Raw genomic sequence first — 12617 nt, 5'->3', positions numbered from 1 at the left:
TATTCTATTCCACCCATAGTGCTATATCCATGGCTCACGCTCATGTATTACGTGAAGGTTGAAAAAGTTTGAGATTATTTAAGTATGAAACAATTGCTTGGCTTGTCATCGGGGGTATAGAAGTTGGGAACATCTTTGTGTGACGAAAATGAAGCATAGCCTAAGTATATGATTTTGTAGGGATGAACTTTCTTTTGCCATGTGATTTTGAGAAGACATGATTGCTTTATTAGTATGCTTGAAGTATTATTATTTTTGTGTCAATATGAACTTTTGTCTTGAATCTTTCGGATCTGAATATTCATATCACAATTAAGAAGATTTACATCGAAATTATGCCAAAGTATCACTCCGCATCAAAAATTCTTTTTTATCATTTACCTACTCGAGGACGAGCAGAAATTAAGCTTGCGGATGCTTGATACGTCTCCAACGTATCTATAATTTTTGATTGCTCCATGCTACTTTATCTACTGTTTTAGGCAATATTGGGCTTTATTATCCACTTTTATATTATTTTTGGGACTAACCTATTAACCGGAGGACCAGCCCAGATTTGTTGTTTTATGCCTATTTTAGTGTTTCGAGGAAAAGGAATATCAGACGGAGTCAAAACGGAACAAAATCAACTGGAGAAGTTAATTTTGGAAGGAAACCAACCTGATGGGCTTGGAGTGCACGTCAGGGGAGTCCCAGGCTGCCCACGAGGGTGGGGGGCCGCCCCCCCTGGGCGCGCCCCCTACCTCATGAGCACCCCGGAGGTCCACCGACGTACCCCCTGCACCCATATATACCTACGTACCCTAAAACTTCCAGAACAAAAGATAGATCGGGAGTTCCACCGTCGCAAGCCTCTCTAGCCACCAAAAACCTCTCGGGAGCCCGTTCTGGCACCCTGCCGGAGGGGGATCCCATCACCGGTGGCCATCTTCATCATCCTGGCGCTATCCATGACGAGGAGGGAGTAGTTCACCCTCGGGGCTGAGGGTATGTACCAGTAGCTATGTGTTTGATCTCTCTCTCGTGTTCTCTCTCGTGTTCCCTCTATGGCACGACTTGATGTATCCCGAGCTTTGCTATTGTAGTTGGATCTTATGATGTTTCTCCCCCTCTACTCTCTTGTGATGAATTGAGTTTCCCCTTTGAAGTTATCTTATCGGATTGAGTCTTTTATGAGAACACTTGATGTATGTCTTGTCGTGATTATCTATGGTGACAATGGGATATCATGTGCCACTTGATGTATGTTTTGATGATCAACTTGCGGGTTTCGTTACATTGGGAACCTATGCATAGGGGTTGGCACACGTTCTTGACTCTCCGGTAGAAACTTTGGGGCATTCTTTGAAGTACTTTTATGTTGGTTGGATGAATCTGAGATTGTGTGGTGCATATCGTATAATCATGCCCACGGATACTTGAGGTGACAATGGAGTATCTAGGTGACATTAGGGTTTTGGTTGATTTTTATCTTAAGGTGTTATTCTAGTATGAACTCTTTTATAGATTGATCCGAAAGAATAACTTTAAGGTGGTTTTGTACCCTACCATAATCTCTACGTTTGTTCTCCGCTATTAGTGGCTTTGGAGTGACTCTTTGTTGCATGTTGAGGGCTTGTCATATTATCTATCTATGTTATTATTGTTGAGAGAACTTGCACTAGTGAAAGTATGAACCCTAGGCCTTGTTTCCTATCATTGCAATACCGTTTACGCTCACTTTTACCACTTGTTACCTTGCTATTTTTATATTTTCAGATTACAAAAACCTATATCTACTATCTATTTTGCACTTGTATCACCATCTCTTCACCGAACTAGTGCACCTATACAATTTGCCATTGTATTGGGTGTGTTGGGGACACAAGAGACTTTTTGTTATTTGGTTGCAGGGTTGTTTGAGAGAGACCATCTTCATCCTACGCCTCCCACGGATTGATAAACCTTAGGTCATCCACTTGAGGGAAATTTGCTACTATCCTACAAACTTGTGCACTTGCAGGCCCAACAACGTCTACAAGAAGAAGGTTGTGTAGTAGACAGCAGGCCCATCCTCGGTCTATGATTAGGTCAGACTTGAGGCCAGACATGGGGAATTTTACGTCCCACCCACCACCCACTTAGTAGCCACTGTTGACGACTCAACCTACATGGTAGACTACACCTCCGAGGAGGCTGATGGCATGGACAAGGATATCGACGTCAAGACCCATACGGCTCCCTCCCCGACCACTCCCAACAAGGGAAAGTAGACCGCCTCTTCCACTTACAACGTCTACATGGTTGACACCCCCAAGGAGGATGGCGATGACCCCGGTGAGGAGTCATCCTAACACCGACGCCAACGCAGGCGATCCAAGGGACGTGGAAGGGGCAGGGAAGACAACTTGAACACACACACAATCGGCACCAGAGATGATGCTACTCCAGACAACATGGAGGAGCTCAGTGACAACACCACCCCCAAACAGCATGGCGTCGCTCCTAAAGTCCATGAGGATCAGGGCGACCCTGAGAACCCCAATAATTCCTATGACATCAACTACATCCCTCCTTCCGAAGAGGAGGATAGCCTCGAACCCAGGGATTTCATCATCCCCGAGGACCCTCTGGATCAGGAGCGGTTCAAGCGGTAGCTCATAGCCACTGTCTGAAGCCTGAAGAAGAAGAAGCAGTAGTTAAAAGCAGAACATGATACCCTCAACGATAGGTGGACAAGGGTCTTAGCAGCCGAAGAGGGCTTTGACTATCAGGGGCAGGATCAAAACAAAAGCTACCCACGATAGTGTCTACTCCCGCAATTCGAAGAAGAGGCCCTTGAGCCCATACTCCCTAGACGCACTCAGACAAACCAGCCCGACCGCCCCCTCGAAGACGGGACAGGCCGTCTAGAGAAGCTGAAAACCCACCCGCGCTCCCTCGCCGGAAGGGCAAGGAGCAAATACAGCCAGAGGATCCATATGACCTACGACTCAACTTAACCACCAAGGCGGCACAAACAGGATCCATTTACGGATCTAGAGGACACACGCCCGCTGGACAGGATGGATACCAAGCCTGACGCGATAGAAATGGTATAGCCTGGGAGCAGCACCGTGCTAGGATGACAACTGATCTTCGGCGCGACGTGGCCCAGGTCAGGGGCGCCACACACCCAATGTGTTTTACAGATGAGGTGATACAACATCAGTTCCCGAGGGGTTTAAACCCGTAAACATCGAGCAGTACGATAGGACAACAGACCCGGTCGTGTGGATCAAAGATTTCCTTCTCCACATTCATATGGCCCGAAGAGACAATCTCCACACCATTAAATATTCGCCACTAAAGCTTAAAGGACCGGCAAGGCAGTGGTTAAACAGCCTCCCCGAAAACTCCATTGGGAGCTGAGAAGAACTCGCGGACGCCTTCCGAGCTAACTTTCAAGGCACCTATGCTCAGCCTCTGGATGCCTATGACTTGAGCCATGTTGTTCAGCAACCCTGGGAGTCAGCCCGACAATTTTGGAATCGGTTCTTGACCAAGAAAACAAGATCGTCGATTGTACGGATGATGAGGCAATAAGCCGCTTTCAAGCACATCATTCAGGACGAATGGCTCGCTCACCAACTCGGCCAATACAAGCCGAGAACAATGTCGGCCCTCACCTCACTCATGACCCCGCTTTTGCGCGGGCGAAGACAGCTGGTTAGCTCGTAGAAGCAACCATCCGGACGACCCCGTCACCTCAGAGGTCTAGGACGGAAATGGGAAATCACGGCACAACAAGAACAAGCGTCAGCGCAACAGCGGGGAAGCCGATGACGCGACAGTAAATGTCTGGTTCAGTAACTCAAAATCAGGAGATCCACGGCACCTCAGACAAGGCTGCCAACCACACCAACCATGCTGTTGGGTGATCAAATAGGTCGGCAAGCTTACAGCCGAGGAAGGAAGAAAACAAGAAACAAAAGCATGTCAGATCACACACATTTCGTCAAACACAAGCGGAGCAAGTAAGAACGTACCTCCCAGAGCAGCGAGCTTCACATGATGAAGGGGTCGATCGATCTCTTCTCACCCTCTCTTTCTTCTTCTCCTTCTCTTCCGAGGCTGCACCGTTGTCGGCCAACATGTCGAGGTCAATCTTGTCGGCGCTGGTAGTGGCCGGGGGTGTTAGGGCCCCATCCCTGGGCGAGCGCCCGGACCTAGCTCTCGAGCCGGGCGCGGCCTAGCAGGCCGATGACAGGGGCGTCGACGGCCGCGCTGTCGAGGGCAGCAAGGAACTTGTGGGGATTGAGGTTGGCAACGCCGGTGATGACGACTTTTTTGGCGGCGGCGGCCGACTCTGCGGATTCATCGATCGGAGGATGAGAGTGGGGGTCGCGCGCGCAGGGGCAGGTGAGGGCGTTGCAAAGGATCCCGACGGCTGTGGCCCTAGCATGGGTGACAGCGGCGAGGCCGGTGTTGGCCTTGCGAGGGCGTTGGTGTTAGGGGCGATGAGGAAGGGCTCGACGGCGACGGCGAGGGGAGGAGACGAGGGAGGATTCAGGGGAGGGGAGTGGAGGTGAGTGGGCCACTACTGGTGGCGGCCCTTGGTCTTGGCCTAGACCAGCCCCCCGGCGGCTAGGGTTTTGGGGCTGGGGCTCGGGATCCTCGGTCGCCATCGCGGGTGCACGGCAGGGGAGGGGATTGGCGGCGGATGAATTTGGGGGAGGTGGCAACGGATGGAGGAGGAGGGGGCATTGCCTGTCTGCCCGCGTTTTCTCGCTGCGGTCGCTAACCTTTTTCTCTCGTAGCTGCCCGCTGCCCGCTCGGTCACTATTCATAGCTGACGTGGATGGCCTAAGAATGGCTGCCACCCTTTCATCATTTATATGCTCAATTCATGTCCAGTTGAATAGCTTGTTACTACCTAGCCCTGGACATCTGCAAACTTTGACAAAAGAGGCACCAGAAAATCCAGAACACAACTAAGGTTGGTCCCTTTTCACAAAGGACACTGACAATGCACACGCAAGATAATTTTAAAATATCTTCGGCAAAATAAGGCTTTGTAGAGCATGTCTTTTTCATGGGAGGAGTCTGTTAAGAGAGACCTGAAGGATTGAAGTATCACCAAAGAACTAGCTATGGACAGGGGTGCGTGGAAGCTTGCTATCCATGTGCCAGAGCCATGAATTAGTCGCAAGATCTTATGGGTTTTACCTCTAGCCTACTCCAACTTATTTGGGAATAAAGGCTTTGTTGTTGTTTTTGTTATTGTTATCATGTGGCAAAAAAATACGAAGAAAAAAAATCTTAAGTAGGCCGTTACTAATACTTCTAAATAGATATGACAGTCCAGGTAAGCAAGACATCATATAACTGAATCATGACTAAGAATACCGATTAAACCTAAGTAGGCATGAAAAGTCTGTTACTATTAGAATAAAAAAAGGGATCGCCTGGAACTCAGCCGGCTGAGACATAGTTACGTCTCAGTCACCTGACGTATTTTCTCATTTAAACAGGATTTTTTTTGGCCGCTCGGCAACCAGGGGCGGAGCTACAGGGTGGCCAGGGTGGGCCGCGGCCCACCCTGGGATTTTAGGCCGGCCTGTATACTATATGTTACGAGGAGATGGGCCACTGGGAAAAAAGCCCAACAACAGCCTAATGCACGTCCCGACCCACACGCAGCCACGCCCACGAGCAAACCACACCTAGTGCCTCTCCCGACTGGCTGCCTTCACTGATTTCGATCAGCCGTCAGCCGCCTCCCTCGCTGTCACGGCTTCGCTGGCCCCTCCCGGCCGCCCGCAGCCACCGCCCTGAATAAGTCTAACGCCAACGGGCCGCGGCCTGCCCCGCCCGGCTAGCTACTGTTCGCGCAGGCGCGCCCAGCCGCCGCAGCTAGTGCCTAGCCCGCTCGGCCGCTCAACCCGTTGCCTTTTTCTGAGAGAGGTAATCCATCCGGCCATTCCCCTGCCCCCATTGTTGCTCTGATTTAGACGAATTTACATGAAGATTGACTAGATATTTTGTACGAATTCTGAACTTTTTAGCTGTGGCGCGTGTAGAGCAAACTACATTCAGTAGTGGTATGCTCCTTGGCTCTTCACATCCATCCCGCTCCTTGGCAGGTTGTGTCAACACTAATCTCTCCACTCATCAATCATGGCAGATTCAAACATTCCGAATTACAAATTGGAGGATCAGAGGAGAAGGGGATCGAGTTCCTGAGCCACACGCACTTGCCGTGCCTCGGCTTCTAGCCGTTCTGCCCGCCTGCCCTCACCCACGCACACGCACACCGTATATGTATCCGTTACACAGAACTAGGCCCACTCAGGCCCAGCAAGCCTAGCGGGCCGCTGAGGCTTGCGACGAGGCCTGGCCAGAACTTGAACTGCTGCTTCCCGCGTCACCGGTTCGCCTGAAGGCACCTGATCGCTGACAGGTTGGCTTCACTGGAGGCGTGTAGCAGCCACGGTTTCAACACAATTTCAAACAAAGAGGCATATATATCATAATTTGGTGTACTTGCTTCTAGACTTATTATTACTTCAGCCGGCGGCGACGATAAGTGTTGATTTTCTACCATGAGTTTACTCAAGAGCAAGTTTAGAAAAAGACATACTTAAGAATTGCAGTATGTTTGTAAAACCACATTCGACCATATTGATATATTTATAATTCTACATGGTATTGGTAAACTAATTAGAATGTATACATGTCATATTTGTTCTAATTTTCTTTTGAAGTGGACCACCCTGATTTAAAATCCTAGATCCGCCATTGTCGGCAACCCGCTCGTTTCCTTCGATCTGGCCTTTTATTTTTGGCTGGTCAATGTCCGTTGTCTTGTCTCGTGGATTCTCTAGTTTGGGCCTCGTTGCAGTTCTTTTTTCTTTTTTTGTAACTAGGGCCAGCTTTCTTTCGTTCACTAACACTGATGCAAAAAAACAATATGGTGTTTTTCTGTGGGGAAATACTGGAGTAGGGTCGTGTGTGTGTGTGTGTGTGTGGAGAGCACATAGAGCGCGCTTGCAAATTCATATTGAAATTGACAACAAGAAATTCAAAATTTCAAAATGAAATGTTCAAATTGTGTTCTTTTTTAATCACAATTTTTTTGAAAAAATGTCCATTAATTTATTCATCAAAAATATATTCATGAACTAAAAAAAGTGGAGTTTTTTAAAAGGATAATTTTAAAAATGCTCATGAAATTAAAAAAATGGGAAAATATTGTGAGTTTGGAAAAACATTCACGAATTTAAGAAATGTTTATCACAGTCGCAATTGGCTAAAAAATAACTTACGGTTGCGACCCCACCTCCTCAAAATATTGCGACCTCCTTCAGAAACATCCAGTCACGACCGATTTTAAAACTTGCAGCTGCGATCCTCATGCAGTGGCAATCCCCTAGAGAAACATGTAGTCGCAACCCTCCTATGAAAGCATCCAGTGGCGACCCCGTAGAGAAGCATGTAGTCGCAACCCTCCCATGAAAGCATGCAGTCGCGACACCCTTGAAACACATGCAGTTGAGACATGCCTTGAAAACATGCAGTTGTGACCCCATTTAAAACTTAACATTTCAACCCCTCTTGAAAACCATGCAGTTGTGACCCACCTTGAAAACATGCGGTTGTGCCCCCTCTTGAAAACATGCAGTTGCAACTCGACTTAAAAACATTTAGTTGAGACCTCCTCTTGTAGGCATGCAGTTGACCCGCCTAAAAAACATGCAGTTTCAACCTGCCTTGAAAACATGCAGTTGCAGCCCTCTTGAAAACATATAGTTGCGACCCACCTTGAAACACATGCAGTTGCGACTCCAACTTAAAAACACACAGTTGCGACCCCCTCCTGAAGACATGCAGTTGCGACCCGCCCAAAAACATGTAGTTTCAACTTGCCTTGAAAACATGCAATTGCAACTCCTCTTGAAAACATGTAGTTGCAGCCCCTCTTAAAAACATGCAATTGTGACCCCTCTTAAAAACATACATCTGCCACCCGCCTTGAAAACATGGAGTTGCGGCCCCTCTTAAAAACATTCAGTTGCGACCCACCTTGAAAACATGCAGTTCTGGCCCCTCTTGAAAACATGCACTTGCGCCCCAGTTTTGGGCCCTCTTGAAAACGTGCAATTTTGGACCCTCTTGAAAACATACAGTTGCGACCGTGCCCTAAAAACATGCAGTTGCGACCGTGCCTTGAAAACATGCAGTTGCAGCCGCTCTTGGAAACATGAAATTATGACCATGCCTTAAAAACATGCAAGTGCGCCCCACCTTGAAAACATGCAGTTACGCCCCTTCTTGAAAACATGCAGTTGCGACCCCTCCTTAAATACATGCAATTGCAACCCTGTCTTAAAAACATGCAGTTGCGGCCCCGCCTTAAGCTGGTCATAGTGGGAAGTAACTTAGACTAGTAACATGCATATGTTACTAGTCTATGTTATTACCTTCATAGTGGGGAGTAACATGCATGTAGTAACATACAAACCATCATTTATTAAGATGTAGACTCATTTTGCCTTCGGATGTGTTATGTTACAGTAACATATTATGTTACTCCAACCATCTCTCTCCTAATTAAATACATGCCATGTAAGCAAACTTTTCTTGAGATGTGTTATGTTACTTGCTATGTTACCCCCACTATGACCAGCCTTAACAACATGCAATTGCGACCCACCTTGAAAACATGCAATTCTAGTCCCTCTTTGAAAACATGTAGTTCAGGCCCCGCCTTGTTTAAAACATGCAGTTGCGATCCCTCCTTAAATACATGTAATTGCAACCCTGCCTTAAAAATATGCAGTTGTGAGCCGCCTTAGAAACATACAGTTGCGGCCCCGCCTTAACAACATGCAATTGCGACCCACCTTGAAAACATGCAGTTCCAGTCCCTTTTTGAAAACATGTAGTTCAGGCCCCGCCTTGGAAAACATACAGTTTTTCCCCTCTTGAAAATATGCAGTTGCGACCCTACCTTAAAAACATGCAGTTGCGCCCCCTCTTGAAAACATGCAATTGTGACCCCGAATTAAAAAATGCAGTTGCGACCCGCCTTGAATACCTTTCCAACAAAAGGGAAGATATTATTAAGCCCTACGTGTTATATTATCTGTCACAACCAATTATAATAGAAGTACACAAACTTTTTGAACAAAAAAAATCTAAACAAACTAACTAAGCTGAATAAACTTGTAAAGAACTTGCTTGACCTGTATTGCATAAATAACACCATAAATAGTGCAGAAATCTGATCACAAGCCATCAGTCTCTACACCATGTGCTTGATAAGCTGTCATCCCGGAAAGTGTCAACATTGCATAGCATCTACTACCACTATAAAAGAAAGAGAGAGGCAAATCCAAACAATCAGGAACGTCCATTAAAAATATCTAAAGGTCATTAATCCTTCAATGTTTAACACAGCAAGCCACGTGGTTACAAGCGCTAATCCTCGATCGCTAACCATACCGCCCTTTCGATCGGAAAAAAAAGGCACACCCAAACGCACGACGCCTCCTCCTATCCCAACTGACGCCATCGACGCCTCCTCCTCCATCCCCGCCACCGCCTCCCCTCATCTCCAGCACCGCGCCCCGCCACCGCTGGCCCTCCTCTCCCGCCCCGTCACCATTGGGGAGCAGGTGCCGCCGGTCTACCGCTGCTCCCATTCGGCAGGATGTGAGCGCGAGGCCACAGCGTCCTGCTTTTGCCCCGACTCCCGCCGCCCCTCCACTGTTGTCGACGCCAGCGCAGCGCTGCCGTCCCGCCCGCAGCTCCTTCTCTGCAACCTAACAGATGCCCCGCCCGCCGCTCCTTCTCTGCTTCCCCATAGATGCGAGCGCGGATCACCGTCGCCGTCACCACCAGCCGCTCCTTGTCCACTTCCGCACACCCACGAGTGTGATCGCCGTCGCCGCCGCCGCCAGCCGCTCCTCCTCTGATGCCACAAGGACGCGAGTGCGGATCGCCACCGCACGCCATTCCTCCCATGCCGTTCGCCGCCGCCGGGCCCTTCGCAGTAGGTCGCCGCCCGCCGCCGCGCCCTTGGCCGCGGGAGCCGCAGGCCGCCGTTCCTCCCGCTTCGTTCGTCGCGCCCTTCGCCGCCCGAGCCGCTCAGCTTGGCCTCTGCCCCGCCGCCCCGGTCCTCTTCTGCTTCCCGGCGGCCAAGTGTGAGCGTAGAAGCAAGCAAGTAAGCTCAACTATTCCTAATCTGCAGACTACACACTACCTACAGTTTTGCGTTCTGAATTTTGGCCCTCTTAGACTCTGTTTCACATTTGCCAGTGTTTGCGTGTTTCAACCAAAGGGATTGAGCAACTTCACCAGTAAGACATATAAATGTCCTAACAGAGGTGAATTTTCTGAGTAATACGGTCCTTCTTTCAGAGGTGAGTTTTCTGAGTCATGCTTCATGATGTCTAATATTTACTCTCTTTGTACCAACTATCTTCAAGAAAGTCATATGGCCCAGATAAAAAATTCCTATTCACCTAGAATTAAATTTGATCGAAGTTATTTCTCACCAGAGGCATAAGGGTTTTCTACCTAACCTTCTCAGCCTTCCTAAGTATCCAGGTATAATTTTATTCTGTGGTTGGCGATGTGCTATCCACGATATGATAATGGTAAGTTAACGTTGACATTTTGCCAGGGTTGATGTACGCTTCAGCAAATTTTGGATATTAATGTTGGTGTTGTTGTGTAGGTTCTAGAAGCATTTCTTGCTCCAGGATCTGAATTGTGGATGTTTAATGAGGTGGCAGAGAAGAAGAGGGAGAACAACTGACTGATGATGGTATGGATATTTTTGGACTAACAAACATTATATTCTACACAAAGAAGGGAATGTTGTCATCAGGCGGCACTTAGAAAGCTTGCCTCTTGAGACCTTTGATTCCGTGAGTATATATGCTCCATCGTAGAGGGAAATAGAGTACTCTGAACTTTTCTGTTCAAACAATTATTATTTTTATGAATCGGCCAATGTGGTCCAAAGCATTGCCCTACATTTCTTCTACTCTAAGTTTACCTGTGCTGAAGTTACCAATGCTAACTGTGGAACCACAGATTTTGATTCTTGCAGATGAGTCGGTGGAGGACTCCCTTGTACAATTAGATTCATGGTGCTTAGCTACACTTCTTCAAATTCATGACGTTCAGGTGAGCAACAAGCAGCCTGGCTGTGACATACTATATAACTGATAGTGCGCAGGTACCCCAAACGTCTTCCGTTGAAGGAGTCAAAATCACATCTACGTCGCAATGGCTTTTCCCACAGCTCCTGGATTCGGGAGATGTAGCATGCATTGGAGAAATCGATAACAATCAGTGAAATACTGGACTCGAGAACAATAAACCTTGTATCTGTCTCCAAATTCAGCGATTACGTTCTGTCAAATGACCTTGTTGGTATTTCATTAGCCATGATGGCAGAAGACAAGCAAATCGACAGTGTTTCTCGAGGAACTCTTCGCTGAGGAGGTACTATGTAAAATGTGACATGCTTTGAATTGTGCTTTAATAGTTCAAAAGCATGCCTTTTCGACAATCTATGTCTACAGGCCACACTTCCCAGCTAACAATGACCGTTGAAACGGCGCATAACGCAACACTCCAATTCATGTAAGTTTGTGGATTGTATTCTCAGTTGTCTATAAGTTATTATAGGCGTGGACAGTGTGGAAAACGGTGGAATGTAAAGACTGATATTGTGAAAGCGAGTCAGACATTTAAACGGACTCTGAACTGTTAGTTGCTTACCGATGGGAAGCTATCATTCATAGGGCATTCAATTGGGGGCTCGCTTTAGGTATAGAATTTAAACTGGAACTTAGGTGATGATCCCTACACCTGTGTGAACATTGGATATATTTTTTAATGGGCCATGGGACGCTATTAGTACTATTGCCTTAGATTTTACTTCCTCCGTTTCTAAATATAAGTCTTTTTAGAGATTTCAATACAATCTATATACGGATGTATATAGACCTATTTTAGAGTGTATATTCTCACATTTTGCTCCATATATAGTTCATATTGAAATATCTAAAAAGATTTATATTTAGAAACGGAGGGGGTATGCCCTTACCTAGCACGTACATGCATGTTTTAGGAAAGACATAAAACACCTTCTGTAAATTATCTCAATGATTTGACAAACTGCCGGTTAATGGTGGTAGGGTTAACATAAATAAATAAAAATCTCAGAAGGTGTTTTATCCTGAACCTTGGGTAATATATTGTTACTGCGTCAATGAATTCAAGTTAATTTACAGGACCACCGGCATTTGGGCTGATTTATTTATGCCCATTTATGAGTTGCTATTTTATAGAGCTCCTTGAAAAAGGAAGAAATAAGCTGACTTGACCGCTCCCTTCTATCTAGAGAGCGGTTTTTTGTAGCTGGGGCTACACGGTACCTTTTATCTGAGCCTTCCATTCACACCCATGTTTCATTGAGATTTGTGCATACAGCAGTTGGGTCTGAACACTTAATCCTTAATCTTCTGGCTGGAAGCCTACTAAAGCCTAACTCTGGGCGGGCCATGATAGGCCATTGTTCACGCCGCGAATTGACGTGCGGCTGCAGCTGTCTTGGCCCACTCACCGCTTTATTCCCC

General features: G+C 47.2%; 1 pseudogene; it reads left to right on the top strand.

Moving 5' to 3' along the window:
- Positions 1-9985: 9985 nt before the first annotated feature.
- LOC119321421 lies at positions 9986-11496 on the top strand (annotated as a pseudogene).
- The last annotated feature ends 1121 nt before the right edge of the window (positions 11497-12617 follow it).

This window comes from Triticum dicoccoides, chromosome 6B (assembly GCF_002162155.2).
Source record: "Triticum dicoccoides isolate Atlit2015 ecotype Zavitan chromosome 6B, WEW_v2.0, whole genome shotgun sequence".
Taxonomy (NCBI): domain Eukaryota; kingdom Viridiplantae; phylum Streptophyta; class Magnoliopsida; order Poales; family Poaceae; genus Triticum; species Triticum dicoccoides.
The sequence above is the reverse complement of the archived record's forward strand: the minus strand, read 5'-3'. Positions and strand labels throughout refer to the sequence as shown.